We start from the raw sequence: 19,743 nt of genomic DNA, 5'->3' as shown, positions 1-19,743 counted from the left end.
CTTTCTCTCTTTTTCTCTCTCACGCTGCGGTCGTTCGTCCCTGAATGCAAACGTCCCTTCCTCTGCACTCGCTCTCTTTGTGACTCACACTAACTTTTACCTTCTACTTTCCAGTTTCAAGAGTAATGCATTACAAAGCGGTAAGGATAGACCGATATGGGTTTTTCAGGGCCGATACCAATTCTTAGTATTAAGAGGAGGCTGATAACCGATATTTGGAGCAGATATTCATTTGCTGTAAAAGCTTAAACATTTCTGTGAGAATGTGATTCCATCCCATTTTAGACATGGCAAATGTAAATCAAAAAAGGAAAGTTGACTGTGAGGGCCGCCACATCCAGGACAATTGAAAATAAGAGTATTTTTTTTTCACTGAAATCCTAAACAACTGTGTCTGGCTAATTACCCAAGAAACTTAAAGAATTTAAGAGGTAATGCCAGACCATACATGCTGAATGCGCTTTTTCATAAGACGCTGCGAGTCAAATAAAAATGCTACAAAGCCGAGTTACAAGGTTGTGCTGGTGATCGCCAAGCACTGAAAACATTTTACGGAGGGTGACTGTTAAAAGAATGCCAATCAGAACAGTTTGCCATCACACATTTTCAGGTCACTAAATCTGTCCTGCTTTTTGAAAAGTTTGGACCCACTGACTTAAACCAAAAACGAATAAAATTGGGCTTAGCAGCACATGATATAAATCTACATAAAAACTTTAAAAACACCTGAAAACAGTATATTTGAATTTCAACACAACTAACATGACTAATCTTTCACTTAAATCAAAAACTAACAGTGCAGGAAATAAAATTTAGCTTATCAGTAACTCGTATAAAGGTACAAAAAAAACAATCGTTCCGTTTTTTTTTTTTTTACAATAAATAAATAAAAATGTCAATACAAAAAATATGACTCAAAATAACTTGACGAACTTATGTTATGGTAACAGCTAATCACTCAGCCTTTACCTTTAGCACACTATTTTGCTCTCTTAATCACAAACACACACGCTTGATTGACCAACCAAGGTTATGATAAGAGCTAATATATCAGTCTCCACCTGAACGTGGTTCCCTCAAATAAGTTGACTACACTTTTGACACTATTTGTTAATCACACACAAGCTTATCTAAGATCTCAATGTTTTCAGTGGTCTTGATTCTCAAGCATGTTGAGACTCAGGAGGTAGAAGTGCTGCCACTGTTTACTCCGCTCTAACGTTATTGTTTATGCTTTAGTGGCTACTTTACCGGGTGCTTAGCAAATCAGAAGACACTGGGTGGGTAGCATTCAAGACAGAAAAAGAGAAGAGTGGGAGGGAGCGGCTCGGCTACATCCGAGCCTAAAAATCGGTGCTTATAATTGGTTGACTTCTACAAAGCAGGGGGCGATTTTAGGTTCAGACCTTTGGGGTTGCTGAGGACCCAGAGTTTGGCTGGTCACATTATCCTTTATTCATTTCACTGAAAGTGATACAACATACTCTCACCGCAATACATCGGAGCCTCCACAGTCTCTGCCGCTATGCTGCAAGTGACACTAGCTGAGACAAAGAGGTGCGGGGAGGTGGGCAAGAACCGTGCTAGGAATCAAATGTACGGAACCATTTCAAGGCAGTAAAGTATTTACGACGCAGCGTTGTTCACATTTTTGTTTTGTTTTACATTTTTATTTTTTTTAATCAAGCATTTTCCATTATAATTATCCTGTCTTTTATTAAGAAAAAGAGTTTTGAAAATTATATAATTTTAGGGGGTGCTTAGGTTGAATTTTTGAGTACATTAGGCCCTTGTTATAAAGTAACACGTTCCTGGAACTCAATTACTTTTGTCAGTAAAAAGTACTCAGGGTTCCTATGGGTGCTTAAAATCCTTGAAAATGCTTGCATTTTAATGTTGTGTTTTCAAGGTTTGAAAAGTGTTTGAATTTCGGGTTAAGTGCTGGTAAATGTTTGAAATTGTTAACATGTTTCTCATCAGTCGGACTCGATAAAAACGAATCAATGCAAAACTGCTCTATTTAGATTCCGGCTTGTACTTTGCCCTTTTATTATTCTAAACCTTACATATTCTTACTTTTCATTTGCATCATTTTTTTAACTTTTGTTATGGGTATTTGTGTCCTATTTTTTGCATGTTTGCACATAGAAAGAGGTATTTCTTTGGTCCTGTATGTTGTTCATATAGCATATTTGGCAATAAAGTTTAAAAGTTGAAGTTACAAAAAAATGTACATTCTCACATTGAAGCCAACCCCCTAAAAATTACAAAGGATAGCCACATAATACAAAAAAAAAATTGCACACCAACCAGTGGAAGCAGTAATGTTTTCATATTTCTTGGCTTGTGCAATCTTGAGAGCTTGCAAACTGACGGTTGAGACACACCATATCCATTTTGTCTTTTGTTTTCCTTCTCGATATATTGGTAATGTCCAAGATGTTTTCTTTTTGTTCAGCTACGGTGTTTTGCAAAATTAATTGCACACTTTTACTGTAAATTCTGTTCTCACATTTGCCCCATTGATATCGGTGTTCCTGTATAAGCCACGCCCCTCCCCACGTACTGCCGAGCATTAGCCACTGGTGACCAAATATCGGCGTATAAATTAACCCCCTCAGTATTTTATAGCAGTAAATACAGCTTAAATGTGAGTATAAACAATAGGGAGAATATCAGTAGGGAGAAATGATTGTACTCTGTGCTTAAGATGGTGCCACTGTTACTGTACTTTGTATTGGTACTGTACTTTGTAGGGCCATATAAACATGCCAACTCCATTTCAGTGACATGATCAACGGAGTATCGTTAGCAGACAAAGGATTGTATAATACGTCATGGCAAAAAAGGAATAGGTACCGATTAGATGACATGGAAATTTGCCAACTGAAGAAGAACAATTTTGTAACGAAGTTTGAGTTACAAAATCTTATGAATAACACGTTACAGGACTTGTTACAGAGAAAAGTAATTGCATTCCAGGAATGTGTTACTTTGTAACACTGCTCCTTTCACACCACCTTTCCCTCTGCTCCGGCTGGTGTTCCCCCACTACTTTGAACTTCTCCACTGCCGTGAGAGTCCTGAATGAGACATCATCTTTCCTGTCTGCGTCAGTACCAGATGATGCGGTCCAGGCAGACGGCCACCCACCTCCACCTCGTTTTTTTTTTCTTTTTTATTATTTTTGTCTTTGCTGATTCAGCTTGATTTTACCAGACCCACAGCCCCAATCATGGGCGATTCTGGCTTTTCTCATGTAAACTTGATGAGGTTGTAGGATGTTTCTCAGACCTTTTCACAGATTCCAGGAACGTACCAAGAACCCGGGGTACATATTTAAGGATGTCATATTTCAAGGGTCACCAACATTTTTGAAGCAAAAGCTACTTCTTTGTTACTGATTAGCTTCCAGTTTGATATGCGTTTCGAAAATAACAACTTACTATTTTATTATTTCATACATGCTACCTTTTGACATTCAAAGAAGATGTTACTGCATTCCACTGCTCTCATATATTTTTTTAACTTTGCTACATGAAAGTGCTGTATCTGAGTCAGATCAAGAGGCTTCTTCTGCTACCAGTACCCATGGAAACCACTATCTGCTTCATGTGGTGGAGCAAACCCCTACCCAAAAAACTGGCCTGGAGAGAGATTGGCGCCGCCAGGCTGTACTTGCCCAAGACACGCTACAGAAAGCGGTGCCCCTACGACCCAGGCGGTCAAGGGATCCATGAGCCATGAAATGTTACGGCGCACTTTTTTTTATGTGGTGAAACACATTATGTGTCCCGAATATCAATTAAAAAAAACTTGTTTGTTTGAAATCAGAAGTGGCGAACTTTTAACAAAATGGAAATCGAATGCGATTGTTGGAGCGGCTGTAAACTAATGCTAGTTTTAAGTCAAGATTTGTTTTGTTTGAATTGGAAAAAAACTAGGTACTTTTTTAATATTAATCTGCATTTTTAAGGGGAGAACAGCTGTAGTTAAACGCATAAAACAGTAGTGTTGGTGAGTATGTAACTATCTTTTACAATTTTTCTCCTGGACGAATTTCGAAAAGAATTCATAATGCATTAAAAGATACTGTTTATGTCAAAAATTCCTCTTGCCAGTTAAAAATCAAATGTTCCAGAAAATCGCAATGACCAATCACTAGTAATCTGTTCACAGACCTGGTCCGTGGATTACACAGACGTTTTAGGAGCCTACTTGATGCCCATTGGCACCACGTTGGTGAACCTTGTACTTACTAGCTGATGCTCTGTATCGTACCAGCACCCAGTTTGGGTCTTGTGATTATCGAATAAAAAAGCATCGGACTAGAACCCCACAAAGTGTTAATAGGAAAAAAATCGATTTTAATGCAGCCCAGAAATAATGTGACTTTGTTTTCACTTTGAACAGCTTCCAAACAGGTTCGAACCTCCTAATAATGTTTTTCAGATCCCTTTAAAGCCCGTTACAAAGTTCTTATTTCTTTCTTAGGGTTGTCCTCATGTTTTGGAAAGATAAATCAAGAGCCCCGTGGTGGTTAAAGCCTTGTCACATGTTATAACCAAATGCTAATGATCCATCACAGGCTGTGATGTTGTTTTTAGATGCTTTACGGTGATACCACAATGTCTCGACCGATCCATGATGGTTCTTAAATCTAATTAGAGGAACTACTTGTTCCAAATACTTCAAAGTGGTTGTAGCAGAATATAAAAGGTTCTTTGGTGTTTCTGATGAATTATTGTAGGTTGATTCTATAAGCGGTTCTTGTGTGGTCCGTTGGTAGGGGTCTTCAGCTCTGAGGGCATCCAGGCTCAACAGTAGTTAAAAAAAAAGTATGAAAGCTTTAATTTAATTATTTGGGCAGGGCTCGTGATCAAACATTTATCTTGCAAATGCAGCCACAATTTTGGTGCATGCTAGTAAAACAAAATGTTTTAGACGCGGTATTTGAAAGTCTTTGTACTTGGATGGTTGCTCCTGTTGAAGTCATGAAATGGAGCAAAATAGTCAGGGAGAGAGAGAGAGAGAGAGAGATGAAAATAGGGAGAGGCAGACAGAGAGCAAGAAAGAAAGAGGGAGAGAAAAAGGGCAAAAAAGAGTGTGAAAGACAGAAGAAGAGACTGATAGAAAGACAAAGAGAGACAGGTAGAGAAAGAGATAAAGAAAGAAAGGGAGACAGAGAAAGAAAGTGAGACAGAGAGAGGTAAAGCTTGCAAGAAAGATAAAGAGAAAGACAGGGGTTGAAGCACATTGTTAAGCGCTTTGGGAGGTCTTTAGTGACATGAAAAGCGCTATATAAATGCGCTATATTCATAAAGAGATAGAGGGAGAGAGACGGAGCGAGACAGAGAAGTACAGGAAGAGACAGGAAAAGACAAAGACAGAGAAAGAAAAAGACAGAACGACTAAGAAAGTCAGAGTGAGAAACAAAGATGGTGAGAGACAGAGAAAAGGAAGGGTATATATATATATATATATATATATATATATATATATATATATATATATATATATATATATATACTGGACTGTCTCAGAAAATTAGAATATTGTGATAAACTTCTTTATTTTCTGTAATGCAATAAAAAAACAAAAATGTCATACATTCTGGATTCATTACACATCAACTGAACTATTTCAAGCCTTTTATTATTTAAATATTGCTGATTTTGGCTTACAGCTGAAAAAAACTCAAAAATCCTATCTCAAAATATTAGAATACTTCCTCAGACCAAGTAAAAAAAATAATTTTATAACAGCAAAACTAAATCAAACATTTGAAAATGTCCATTGATGCACTCAGTACTTGGTTGGGAATCCTTTTGCACGGATTACTGCATCAATCCGGCGTGGCATGGAGGCAATCAGCCTGTGGCATTGCTGAGGTGTTATTGATGCCCAGGATGCTTCGATAGCGGCCTTCAGCTCATTTGCATTTGTAGGTCTGGTGTCTTTCATCTTCTTCTTAACTATACCCCACAAATTCTCGATGGGGTTCAGGTCAGGGGAATTAGCAGGCCAATCAAGGACAGTGATGCCATGGTCAGTGCACCAGTTACTGGTGGTTTTGGCACTGTGGGCAGGTGCCAGATCATGCTGGAAAATGAAATCCTCATCTTCATAGAGCTTTTCAGCAGATGGAAGCATGTAGTGCTCTAAAATCTCTTGGTACACAGTTGCATTTACTCTGGACTTGATGAAACACAGTGGACCAACACCAGCAGCTGACATGGCTCCCCAAACCATTGCTGACTGTGGGAACTTCACACTGGATTTCAAGCAACTTGGATTTTGCTCTTCTCCAGCCTTTCTCCAGACTCTGGCGCCTTGACTTCCAAATGAAATGCAAAACTTGCTTTCGTATGAAAAGAGGACTTTGGACCACTCTGCAACTGTCCAGTGCTTCTTCTCCATAGCCCAAGTCAGACGCTTCTTCCGTTGTCTTGAGTTCAGAAGTGGCTTGACCATGGGAATACGGCTTTTGTAGCCCATTTCCCGGACACGTCTGTGAACTGTGGCTTTTGATACCTGGACTCCAGCTTCAGCCCACTGTCTTTGAAGCTCCCTCAAATTCTGGAAGCGGCTCTTCTTCACAATTTTGTTAAGGCTGCGGTCATCTCTCTTGGTTGTGCAGCTTTTCCGGCCACATTTTTCCCTTCCAACAGACTTTTTGTGGATATGCTTTGAAACTGCACTCTGTGAACAGCCTGCTCTTTGAGAGATTTCTTTTTGTGTCTTACCCTCCTGATGGAGGGTATCAATGATGGTCCTCTGGACAGCAGTCAGATCAGCAGTGATTTAGTTTACTGAACCAAGCTGAGTGTTTTTAAGGCTCAGGAAACCCTCGCAAGGTGTTTCGAGTTAATTAGATGATTCAGGTGATTAGTTGAATAGCCTACTTGTATACTTTTTCATGATATTCTGATATTTTGAGATAGGATTTTTGAGTTTTCTTAAGCTGTAAGCCAAATTCAGCAATATTAAAATAATAAAAGGCTTGAAATAGTTCAGTTGATGTGTAATGAATCCAGAATGTATGACATTTTTGTTTTTTTAATTGCATTACAGAAAATAAAGAACTTTATCACAATATTCTAATTTTCTGAGACAGTCCAGTATATATATATATATATGGGCAGCACGGCGGCGCAGTTCATGTCTTGGGAACCTCCTGCGTGGGTTCAAATCCAGCTCCAGACTTCCTGTGCGGAGTTTGTATGTTCTCCCCGTGCTTGCGTGGGTTTCCTCCGGGCACTCCGGTTTCCTCCCACATTCCAAAAACATGCATTTCAGGTGAATTGGCCGGTCCAAATTGTCCCTAGGTGTGAATGAGCGAATGAGTTGTCTGTCCCTGTGTGCCCTGCGATTGGCTGGCAACCAGTTCAGGGTGTCCACTGCCCGATGATCGCTGGGATGGGTTCCAGCACCCCCGCGACCCTACTGAGGATAAGCGGTAAGGCTGATGAGATGAGATATATATATATATATATATATATATATATATATATATATATTTATATATACATATATATATATATATATATATATATATATATATATATATATATATATATATATATATATATATATATATATATATATATATATATATATATGTCCATCCATCCATCCATTGTCTTATCTTCAGTAGGGTCGCGGGGGTGCTGGAGCCCATCCCAGCTATCTTCGGGCAGTGGGCAGGGGTCACCCTGAACTGGTTGCCAGCCAATCGCAGGGCACACAGGGACAGACAATTCGCTCGCTCATTCACGCCTAGGGACAATTTGGACCGGCCAATTAACTTGCATGTTTTTGGAATGCGGCAAGAAACTGGAGTACCCGGAAGAAACCCACGCAAGCACGGGGAGAACATGCAATCCACACAGGAGGTTCGATCTCATCACCTCAGAACTGTGCCGCACATAAGTCTTTAGAACTCAATATGTTTGAAGGCCACTGGAACTCTAATGCAAGGGTGTCCAAACTTTTCAGAAAGCAGGCTAGATTTCGTAAGCTGAAAATGTGTGAGGACCGACTATTGAGCCTGGCATTCTTGTAGCTTGTCTTTGTATTTTTTTCATTTGTCTCACAGGGTCTCGTGAAAAATAGAGGCGCATATGGCTAATCCGGGGCGCAAACCCCGGGGCAGCACGTCGGCGAAGGGGTTAGCGCATTTTTTTTTTTAACTTCACTAAATAGAAGTGCTGTATCTGACTCAGATCAAGAAGCTTCTTCTGCTACTAGTACTCATTGAAACCACTATCTGCCTGATGTGGGGGAGCAAACCCCTACCCATATATTTTTTTCTAGATCTTGTTTTGTGTAGAAAAAAAAATTGAGAACAGAGCAAAGTTTTATCTTGAAAAGAACCCAAACAGCCCAACACGTTAAGGCAGACATGTCCATAGTCTGGCCAGTTACGCCCCGTAATCAAATTTTTACTGGCCCGCAGCCTCTGTCACAATATTAACCATGTGGCCCATGAGTAACGTTAACTGTCGTAAAAAAATAAATTTGTAAAAAAAAAAAAATTCAAAAAAGGAAAAAAAAAAATCACCATTTTACCAGGTAGAAGCCTTTGGACACCTTGCCTTTTGGCTCTCTGGGAGGATTTTAGCCTACCCCATTTCCGACATGGAGACTCTAAATAAAAAAAGGAAAGTTGACTGTGGGGGCCGCCGCTTCCATGACAAGTGATATTGGAGTATTTTTTTCACCGAAATCCGAAGAACTGCGTCTGCTTAATTTGACAAGACTGTGGCTGTTTTCAAAGGATCTAATATTGAGAGGCACTGTCAGGCGAAACATCATAACTGCAAAAAGCTAACTGAAAACGAACGTTGTGAAAAGGTAAAGAAACTGGAAGGTTTTTTAACGGCTCAGTAGCGCTTTTCCGAACCAAAAAAAGAGGGCCTTTAAAGATGGTGATCAGCAGGAGCTAAAACGAGTACAGAGGGAGCTCAGAGTCCAGCTACGGGAAGGGAAGGAGCAGTACAGGAGGAAGTTGGAGAAAAAGCTGCAGAACAACAGCATGAAGGAGGTGTGGGAAGGGATGAAAACCATTACTGGCTGCAGCACCAAGCAGGGTGTGGCTGTGGACGTAGATGTGGGGAGAGTCAACCAGTTAAACAACTTTTTCAACAGGTTTGACCACCCCAACTCATCCTCACCCCAGAGTACTGCAGCTGTCCCTCCCCCTCTGGACACTAGCACGGAGGACATCCCCCCACTCAAGATAACTGCAGCCCAGGTGTGTGGAGAGCTGAGGAGGCTGCGAACCAGCAAGGCAGCTGGTCCAGATGGAGTATCCCCCCGACTGCTGAAGGCCTGTGCGTGGGAGCTGGGAGACCCTCTACAGCGCATCTTCAACCTGAGCCTTGAACAGGGGAGGGTCCCTCAGCTGTGGAAAACATCCTGCATCATCCCAGTCCCAAAGAAATCAAGACCTGAGGAACTCAATGACTTGTGGCCGGTCGCCCTGACATCACATGTGATAAAAAACCATGGAGCTGTTGCTGCTGCACCACCTGAGGCTACAGGTCCGTCACGCCATCGACCCTCTGCAATTTGCTTACCAGGAGAAGGTTTGAGTGGAGGATGCTATAGTCTACATGCTACACAGATCCCTCTCTCACCTGGATAGGGCTAAGGGGGCTGTAAGGATTACATTTTTGGACTTCTCCAGTGCCTTCAATACCATACAGCCTCTGCTACTTAGAAGGAAACTGACAGAGATGGGAGTTAGCTCACACCTTGTAGAATGGATTACGGACTACCTGACAGACAGACCCCAGTATGTGAAACAGGGGGGCTGTACATCGGACACTCTGGTGAGCAGCACAGGATCTCCGCAGGGGACCGTGCTCTCTCCGTTCCTATTCACTCTGTATACATCAGACTTTCAGTACAACTCTGAGTCCTGCCACGTGCAAAAGTTTGCTGATGATGCTGCGACACTGCGATCGTGGGATGTATCAGAAATGGGCAGGAGGAGTACAGGAAATTGATTCAGGACTTTGTCTAATGGAGCGATGCAAACCACCTGCACCTGAACACCACCAAGACCAGGGAGATGGTGGTGGACTTCAGGAGAACTAGAACTCACTCGGTTCCTGTAACCATCAAAGGAGAATGTGTAGAATTTGTCCAGACCTACAAATACCTGGGTGTGCAGCTGGACAATAAACTGGACTGGCCTGCCAACACAGAAGCTCTATGTAGGAAAGGTCAAAGCCCACTTTACTTCCTCAGAAGGCTGGCGTCCTTCAACATCTGCAAAAAGCTCCTGAAAATATTATATGAGACTGTTGTGGCAAGCACCCTCTTCTATGCGGCAGCGTGTTGGGGAGGCAGCGTCAAGAAGAAGGATGCCTCTCGTCTCAATAAACTGGTGAGGAAAGCGAGCTCTGTTGTGGGCACAGAGCTGGACAGCCTGACAACAGTAGCTGAGAGACGGGCACTGGAAAAGCTGCGGTCAACCATGGACAATCCATCACATCCACTACACAGCATTATCTCCAGACAGAAGAGCAGCTTCAGCGACAGACTGCTGTCACAGTCTTGTACCACGGACAGACTGAGGAGATCTTTTCTTCCTCATGCCATGAGGCTCTTTAACTCCACCCGGCGGAGTAAAGGCCCACATTAAACCACACCCCCCACATTGCATATTACCGTATTTTTATTGCAGTGTGTATTCTGTGTAGCACTATCTAGATACTTTATATAACACGCTACATTGAGTATCAACACGTCACATTGGCTATTTGTGTATTGTATTCTTTTTGCTTTATTATTGTTTTGTTCTCCAGTGTGAATTTCCCTGCGGGGATGAATAAAGTATCTATCTATCTATCTATCTATCGTTTTTCACGAGACCCTGTGAGACAAATGAAAAAGCTACAAAGACAAGCTACAATAATGCCAATAGTTAGTCCTCACACATTTTCAGCTTACCAAATCTAGCCTGCTTTCTGAAAGGTTTGGACACCCTTGCATTAGAGCTCCGGTGGCCTTCAAACATATTGAGTTCTAAAGACTTATTTTAGGTTTTCTAACCAAAAAAAATCACTACACATGAAGTTAGGTGGGCGCAAACATTGCTGGATTTTCCCTGTTTCTAATTTTAAAATGATTTAATAGAGATTCTAAGATTGCCATGAAGAACTTTAGAAAGGTTTTTGAGAGTTTCCAGTAAATTTTTAGAGGTTGCTCTGTCTCCATAGAGTTTCTTGATGTGGTTTCTTTACGTTGTCTATTTTGGTTGCTTTTTGATGTCTTCTCTTCCCACCACGTCCGGGAAAAAGGTCATGGGCACGCGTAGAAGGTGTGTAATGGCAGCGTAGGAGTTCTGAGGGCTCTGCCATCTGCTATGACATCGTCCTGGTGTGACATCATTAGTGTGTCATTCATTGGTTGCTTTAAAGCTTTCCTTAAGGCGCCACCGGGCGGAGTAGTACGTCATTCGCTCTTTGATCTTTCACGAAATGATTGCCATGCTAGCGACATATAACATGAAATATCTGACCGCTAGATGGCAGAACTCGGTAGGGTTACAGTAATACCGTGTTTTTCGCGGAGGTTGTGTTCCAAAAAGGTTCAGCGCTACTCAACTTGAGAAGTACCAACATTTATTTATTTACCAAATAATTAAAGATATATTGACACCAAAGAACAATTCCAATTTACTAGCTAAATCAATTTTCTAAGAAATAATAATTTCTATACTTTCAAATTCTAAATTTAAAAATAGACTTGCAACTATATTTCACTATTGATTTAGGTCACGATCCACTTAACATCAGGTTGCTGTTGTTTTTTGGACGTCATAGGAAAAAAAAAATTGGCGTGAAAAGAACATGCCAAACAACAAATAAAAGTATTGTACTTTATAAAGTTTTTTTTACGAATAACTTTTGTACTGTCAAATTTTAGTGGACATTGTTTGGAAAAAAAATGGCACTAAAATGCTTTTACCTTCCCTTAGCATGAAATATTCATCTAGCTGACACTACTTGTGAGCAAAATTTAAAGCAATTATGTAAAATATTTGGTGCACTCCCGCATATTCATTCATTATCCGCACTGCTTATCCTCACAAGGGACACGGGGAGCCCATCCTAAGCATTTTCAGGCTGTGGGCAGGGGACACCCTGAACTGGTTGCCAGCCATTGGCAAGGCACACAGAGACAACTCACTCGCCCTTTCACACCTAGAGACAATTTGGACCGGACAATTAACCTAACATATGTGTTTTTGGAATGTGGGAGGAAACCATGGTGCCCGGAGGAAACTCACGCAAGCCCAAGGACTATAGGCAAACTCTGCACAAGAAGGCTGGTAGCTGGATTTGAACACATGACCTCAAAACTGTGCAACGGACGCGCTAACCAAACAGCTGCCATGCCACTCCTGTAAATTTCTTGAATTTAATTAATATTGACAGAAATCCGCAAAGGAGTGTTTTAATCGTGGCATAATATTTTACTTTTCTTAGAAATGTCCCTGCTGATTCTGCCAAGACTGCAATCCTACTCCATTGGGACGGAGAGAATCGTGTTTATCCATACATGCACGTCACAAATTAAATGACGAGGCATTTGGTCACTGAAGGGAATCATAGTTACTCGTGCCATTTACCTATGCTTCATTGGATTTCTTCACTTTGACATTCAGAACACCTGGCAGAAATCGCGGGAAGGCCCTGGTGAAAATAGAATGAGCCGCACTGTTTTTAAAGCAGCAATGTTCAGAATGTAGGATAAAAGTAGCAGCTTGTACTTTAGTGCGGTACTGTATTTTTTAAACCTGACTCCTGAGGGATTCCCAATTTACGACTTCCTTCAATGACACACGCCGTGATGTCACTTCGTGTTCTCGGTTGTTGTGGTAACAGAGGGAGGCCACAAAAACTATTCATTTTGCGTGCTGAGTGTGTGCGTTGGGGGAAAGCCCGTGACCTCAGTGACTGAGCGCCATATGTCCAATGTCCAAACAGGAACAGGAAATGATGGGAGACAGCCAGAGGGGATGGGGTGGGACTTGGCTACTCTGGCCAATTCACGCGCTCCGTGGTGTCTCCTAAAACGGCTACTGTCGTCTATGCAGGTTTGGGTCTGCTCTGACTCAGCATTCGCTAGAGTTATTCAAAACACAAACATTTTTTTCCACAATGTCTCAACATTTTTCCCGTAGACGACGCTCTTCAAATATTAAGAAACACCCGGGGGGGGGGGTTTTCATTATACAGTAGATCCCCGGGATACGGCGACCCCGCTTTATGATGTTTTCACTTTCAGTGTGGTTGTCTTTCTTGTTCCTCGCATTTTCCCCACTGCAGTAATCCACTGCGGTATACCGGTTTACTTTTCACAGTTTTGCTACTTTGAGGATTTTCATTGCGGATTGTGTTCTTTATTCCAATTGGCCAAACTGTCGCCCCGCCCCTTTTCTGCCGTTGTCTATCTCCGGCGAGGGGTCGTCTTGACAGAAAATAATTGAGATGCACCGCGCTAAAATAAGGTATAAGCAGTTTTCCATAACCTAATTGCGAAAAAATAGCAGTCGAGTTTGAGTTTTGAAACATTCTGAACTAATCTTTAATTATTTTTTTAATACAGTCTACAAAACAAACTGGCAAAATTATGACAATACATTTTCACTGATAACATAAATTAGGGTTTGTGTGGATGCTTGAAATCCTTAAAAATGCTTGAATTTTAATGTGTTTTCAAGGGTTGAAAAGTGCTTGGATTTTGGGTTAAGCACTTGTAAATGCATGAAATTGTTGCCATATTTCTTAACAACTGTGCTTAAAATGACACTGTCAATCCTCTCTGGTGACTTCCCTTTCCCATTGCATTTCTTCTTCCCTCGTGATTAAGTGCAGTTGGCATTAGTTTGTGCGGCATTGTCCTTATGAAGCGTCAACCCCCCTATTGGTCATGCCCAAGAGGACAGGTGAATCCTATACTTAAACAAGTCATTATGAAATGTGTATTAGTGCAAGAATTACACATCAATTATGGACATTTTTAATGGGCCATGCCAAATATAAGGTAGCATTTCCCAGTAAACTCATGCAACTGAAAATGTAAGCTAGATATGACTGTCATTTTTATTATTCTTACCTGTGTTTCGACTAAAAAGTTCAATTTGCTTTCATCTGAACATTACACATTCTCCCAGTCCTGTTCTGGATCATCCAAATGCTCTCTAGTGAACCGCAGTTGGACTTGTACAGGCTTCAGCAGGGGGCTACGTCTGGCAGTGCAGAATTTGAGTCCCTGGCGGCGCATTGTGTGATAGTAGCCTTTGTTACTGTGGTCCCAGCTCTCTGTAGGTCATTCACTAGGTCACACTATGTGGTTCTGGGATTTTTGCTCACGGTTCTCGTTATCATTTTGGTGCCGTGGGGTGAGATCTTGCATAGAGCCCCAAATGGAGGGAGATCATCAGGAGTCTTGTATGTCTCCCATTTTCTAACAAATGCTCCCACAGTAGATTTTTTACACCAAGCAGATCCAGTCTTCTCAGCCTGGTGCTGGTATACAATTTGGTCACTGGTGTCTTTCGACAGCTATTTGGTCCTGGCCATAGTGAAGTTTGGAGTAACGATTGACTGAGGTTGTGGACAGGTGTCTATTACATCGATAATGAGTTAAATTAGGTGCCATTAATACAGGTAATGAGTGTTTGGACCTTGTTAGAGGAAGTTAGACCTTTCTGACGACTGGAAATCTTGCTTGTTTGTGGGTGACCAAATATTTTTATTCCACTCTAATTCAAAGAATACTTCGTTTAAAAATCAAAAAATATAATTTTCTGGGGGTTTTTACAGTCTGTCTCTCATGGTTGAGTTTTACCCATGTTGACAATTACAGGCCTCTCTAATTATTTCAAGTAGGAGGACATTTGGTGGTTGACCAAATGCTTATTTGCCCACTTTATATTTGCAATTTAACCACGATCTAAAAGTCATATGTCTTGATAAATGCTGGGAGACTACTTTACGTGTGTCAATTATTTTTTTCTCGCAACTTGGAAAAGTTGTCAATTTTATTTTGAAAGGACTCTTCCTTTTGCATCATCTTGCAGCACGTTGCCCTCACGCCGAGGGTGGTGATGAAGACGAGGAGGACGAGAAGGAAGGCGAGCAGACGCACGCTGACACATCAACACGTTGAGGCGTGACATCATCGTGACGCTTGTGTGCGGCGATACCTCGCCGGCGCTTTTCCCGTGAGTCAAACGCGTGCACATCATCATCATCTTCCTCTCCTTCAGCAGTATAAATATATATATATATATATATATATATATATATATATATATATACATATATATATATATATATATATATATATACATATATATATATATATATATATATATATACGTATATATATATATATATATATATATATATATATATATACGTATATATATATATATATATATATATATATATATATATATATATATATACGTATATATATATATATATATATATATATATATATATATATACATATATATATACATATATATATATGTATATATATATGTGTGTAAATATGTGTGTAAATATATGGCCGCTGAGGTCATGGGTTCAAATCCAGCCTGTGTGTGTGGAGTTTGCATATTCTCCATGTGCTTGCGTGGGTTCCCTCCAGGAACTCCGGTTTCCTCCCACATTCCAAAAAACATGCATGTCAGTTTAATTGGTCGGTCCAAATTGTCCTTAGGTGTGAATGAGAGAGCTAATTGTCTGTCCCTGTGTGCCCTGTGACTGGCTGGCTGTCCCCTGCCCACTGCCCGAAGATAGCTGGTATGGGCTCCAGCCCCCCCGTGACACTACTGAGGATAAAGGATGCAGATAGTGGATGCATATATATATATATATATATATATATGCCCGGAGATGGCTGGGATGGGCTCCAGCCCCCCCCCGCGACCCTAATGAGGATAAGCGGTACAGCTAATGAGATGAGATGAGATATATATATATATATATATATATATATATATATATATATATATATATATATATATATATATATATATATATGGCAGCACGGCGGCTGAGTGGTTAGCGCATCCGTGGCACAGTTCTAAAGGTCATGAGATTGAACCTTCCTGTGTGGAGTTTGCATGCTCTCCCTGTGCCTGCATGGGTTTACTCCGGGCACTCCCGTTTCCTCCCACATTAAAAAAACATGCATATCAGATTAATTGGCCGGTTAAGCGAGTGAGTTGTCTGTCTCTGTGTGGCCTGCGACTGGCTGGCAACCAGTTCAATCAATCAGTGACATACTGCTCGAAGGTGTCCAAAGTATGTTTTTGGGTGTGGGTGAATAATTAATTTGTCTTGAAGAAAGTTGTGAGCAGACCATTCAGTGAAGTGGGTGACAGACTGGTGGTAAGCAGTTATAGAGTTATTGTCCTTGAGGAGTGCGAGAATGGCATGCTTTCCTCTTTCGGAGTCATCGGGGTTGTTGACCACTTTTTAAGGCCACCAATTAAGAGGCAGCTTCTCCTCAATGCACCACTGACTATATAGGCCACTACAGTGTCGTGCAGACGAACACCGCCGCCCCGTCGCAAAGTCGACATAAACATCCGCGGCTAACTGTTGACGTCATGCTAGCAGCTTCAGGAGACGTGCGGCAGCATCACAATGTGGAGGTAAAGTCATGTGAGGACATGTAAAGCACACATCCACACACACGGACATTCCTCCGCAGTGTGGGGAATGTCAATGAGGAAAATGAGCCCCCCCTCCGGCGGCCCCCCAATCGAAAGCGAGGCGACGATGAGTTTTCGATTTTCATGCATCGTATATACGTGATCCACTTTGCGGGCCCAATGAATTATTCATATACATTGATGCGTTTGGGTGTTGTTTAAGGTGAGCATGCTTGAAAGCGGGCTGCGCATCGATTCCATTGGCCAGCTTCAAAGCCCGAGAGTCGAGTCAGGACAGCGGCGGAACGCTACGTGGAGCTAACCTTAAACGCACTCGCTCCTGAACAAACTCTTTTCGGCAGACTTCTAGGCATTCTCCACCGCAAACCTAAATTTAAAGGGCATTCCGTTATTACTTTTCTCGAAGGTAAAAACGTACAACTCGCACTCTGAGTATAAGTCGCATTTTGAGGGGAAATTTATTTGATAAAACCCAACACCAAAAACATACACGTACGTGCTTATCTTAGACACACTCGTATATTAAATTCAGATAATTCTAGCATAGATAACATGCTTACCAAATTATTAGCTTTACTCCCAATCACTAAATCCAATCAAATATTGATCCTCTGTGTCACTTTTATTGGTAAGCAACTCCAACTTGGGAGAAGAACGCAAAGCTGCTTCCTCTTTCCGCTTTTACGTCGTCGTCAACGTTGAAATCATCAACACCGGCCGAGAGCACCCTCTTGCGGTTTAGTGTGAAAATACCATGTTAAATGATATGCCGGTAATAAAAATGTTATACTCAATGATAATGTGTCAGTAATTTCTCGGATGAGCACATGTAAAAACCCTGGCCAAACTATGAAAATAACTGCGACTTTAAGTCCGGAAAATACGGTACTCTTCCTCCTTTTATTGTTATTATATTTTTATTTTTCCTGGGAGAGCAGTGTACAGGATTGGTACGGGTGCTTGGAACCATACCTGTCAACCTCCATGGCACCATGCCCTTACAAACTGTCGTATTTTAGGGCGCCCGCTTTGAGACTGGGAGGTCGCTGGTTCGCGCCTCGGCCGAGTCATACCTAAGACATACCTAAGACTTATAACATTGGTAAAATGGCGGCGCCCTCTGTTGGCTGCGGCTGCATCGGCTCGCTACAACGGGTCAGGTGTATCGACATTTCGTTCTGTGTACATTGTTACAAAGAATGACAATACAAAGGAAATTATTATTATTATTTTCCCTTACAAAATACAAAATAATCTTACAACATATTTTTTTTCAAACGTAATTATTTATGTAGTTTGACATGTTATATTGTACATGTGTTTCGTTATATCATATATATTGTTAATTAACATTTTATTGTGAGATACTGAGTTGCTCGACATGAATGAGGTTTTTTATAATAAAAAGTTAAAAAATTAAGTTACCATATTTTCCGCACTATAGGGTTATAGGGTGCACCCCCAAAGTTTTTGGTCCTATATCTTCCATAGATAAGGCGCACCGGATTATAGGCGCTACAATGGGAACGTCGACAAAACAGTCAGATGATTCAGTCCAACTGATTACCCCCTTAACATTCCCAAAGCTTGCAAAGAAGCAAATACGTGTCGTAGACACGTGCGGATGCGGTGTCCGTACGATGTCACTCAAATGCATCATTTCAAATATCATTCGGAAGGTTAAAGTCTTGGGATTCAAGAAATGCCAAACATTTCTTAGTTTCTATTTTCTTTTTTGCTCTCAACTTTACTGTGCATATGACAATAAACACTTGGAATTGAGTTTAATTCACTCAACTCATCACAGCAACATCAAGATCGTTCTAAAACAAGATACCGGGAAAATATAAAGCCGCATAGCTCACATAAGTTCTCACGTTCAATAATGATACGCAATCATGGTCTTCTTACAACCGTGAGTGAAGTAAATCCAGGAGAGTAAATTATTTGCAAATACAGACAAATAAAACATGTTTCTTTATGGTGTACTTTAGCAAGCTTGCTAAGCTTGCTACGCCATTGCTAAACTCGGCCAATTGCAGGGTTTGTTTTGGCCATCTAGCCAATCCGAGGCTCCGAATAACTTCAGCCAATAGCGCTCGATTTAACGGATGATTGACACATCTTTTTCGGCCAATTGCAGGGTTTGTTTTGGCGCTCTAGCCAATCCGAGGCTCCGAATAACTTCAGCAAATAGTGATCGATTTAACGGATGATTGACACATCTTTTTCGGCCAATTGCAGGGTTTGTTTCAGCCCTCTAGCCTATCCGAGTCTCCGAATAACTTTAGCCAATAGTGATCGATTCAAATGATGATTGACACATTGGTTAGGCAATGAAACGCCGGTATATAAATCCCAGCATACACCGCGGACTACTCCACGCTCGGGGGAAAATCGAGTCGGCGGCTGTTGCGTGAGTTGCGAGACGTTGTGATTTAATGTCGAGCCATATATAAGGCGCACTGTATTATAAGGCGCATGGTCAGCTTTTGAAAAAAATTAAGACTTTTAGGTGCGCCTTATAGTGCGGAAAATACGGTAGCTTGGACATTCACTGTAGAAGGAAAAAATACATGCAAATATAATTAAATAGAATAATACATTTTATTATTCAAATTATTAATTAATTTTCTGCATTAAATTATTGTTGGTAATATACTGATAAAGGGATAACCACAAACCAGTCTTTTTTCAATTTCTCCTTTTATACTTCCTTTTTTTCTTAACTTCTTTTTACAACATAATAATTCCTAATATAAGGCATCAAAGCAAGTGAGGTGTTTGACAGCCGGCTCTCTTTAATGAGTTGAGCCGAAAAAGCAGGTTCTCTAAAAAGAGAGGGACTTCCTTTCACTACAAAACTACCACATGATATCCGATGTTTTTTAAGACCACATGTATTTCAAACCCCGCCTGTTGCTTTCAGATCAGAATGACTTACGGCGTTTTAATTCAGGTTTGGCCATTGCGACTTGATGATTGAATCCAAAGAAAATTCAAAACTATGTTGAAATGTAGGCCTACTG

General features: G+C 41.0%; 1 protein-coding gene across 3 annotated transcripts in view; it reads left to right on the top strand.

The window, feature by feature from the left end:
* The window catches only part of sugct (succinyl-CoA:glutarate-CoA transferase), a 126,281-nt gene that overhangs the window by 100,438 nt on the left and 6,100 nt on the right, over positions 1-19,743 (top strand). For all 3 annotated transcript variants that reach the window (XR_015847489.1, XR_015847491.1, XR_015847490.1), the window contains exon 16: positions 15,104-15,247. The gene's annotated coding sequence lies outside the window, so the exon portion shown is untranslated. The remainder of the gene's footprint in view (positions 1-15,103; positions 15,248-19,743) is intronic.

This window comes from Urocampus carinirostris, chromosome 18, assembly GCF_059441175.1.
Source record: "Urocampus carinirostris isolate Australia breed hairy pipefish chromosome 18, RoL_Ucar_1.0, whole genome shotgun sequence".
Lineage (NCBI taxonomy): Eukaryota > Metazoa > Chordata > Actinopteri > Syngnathiformes > Syngnathidae > Urocampus > Urocampus carinirostris.
Note: the sequence above shows the minus strand (reverse complement) of the source record. Positions and strands in the feature narration are given on the sequence as shown.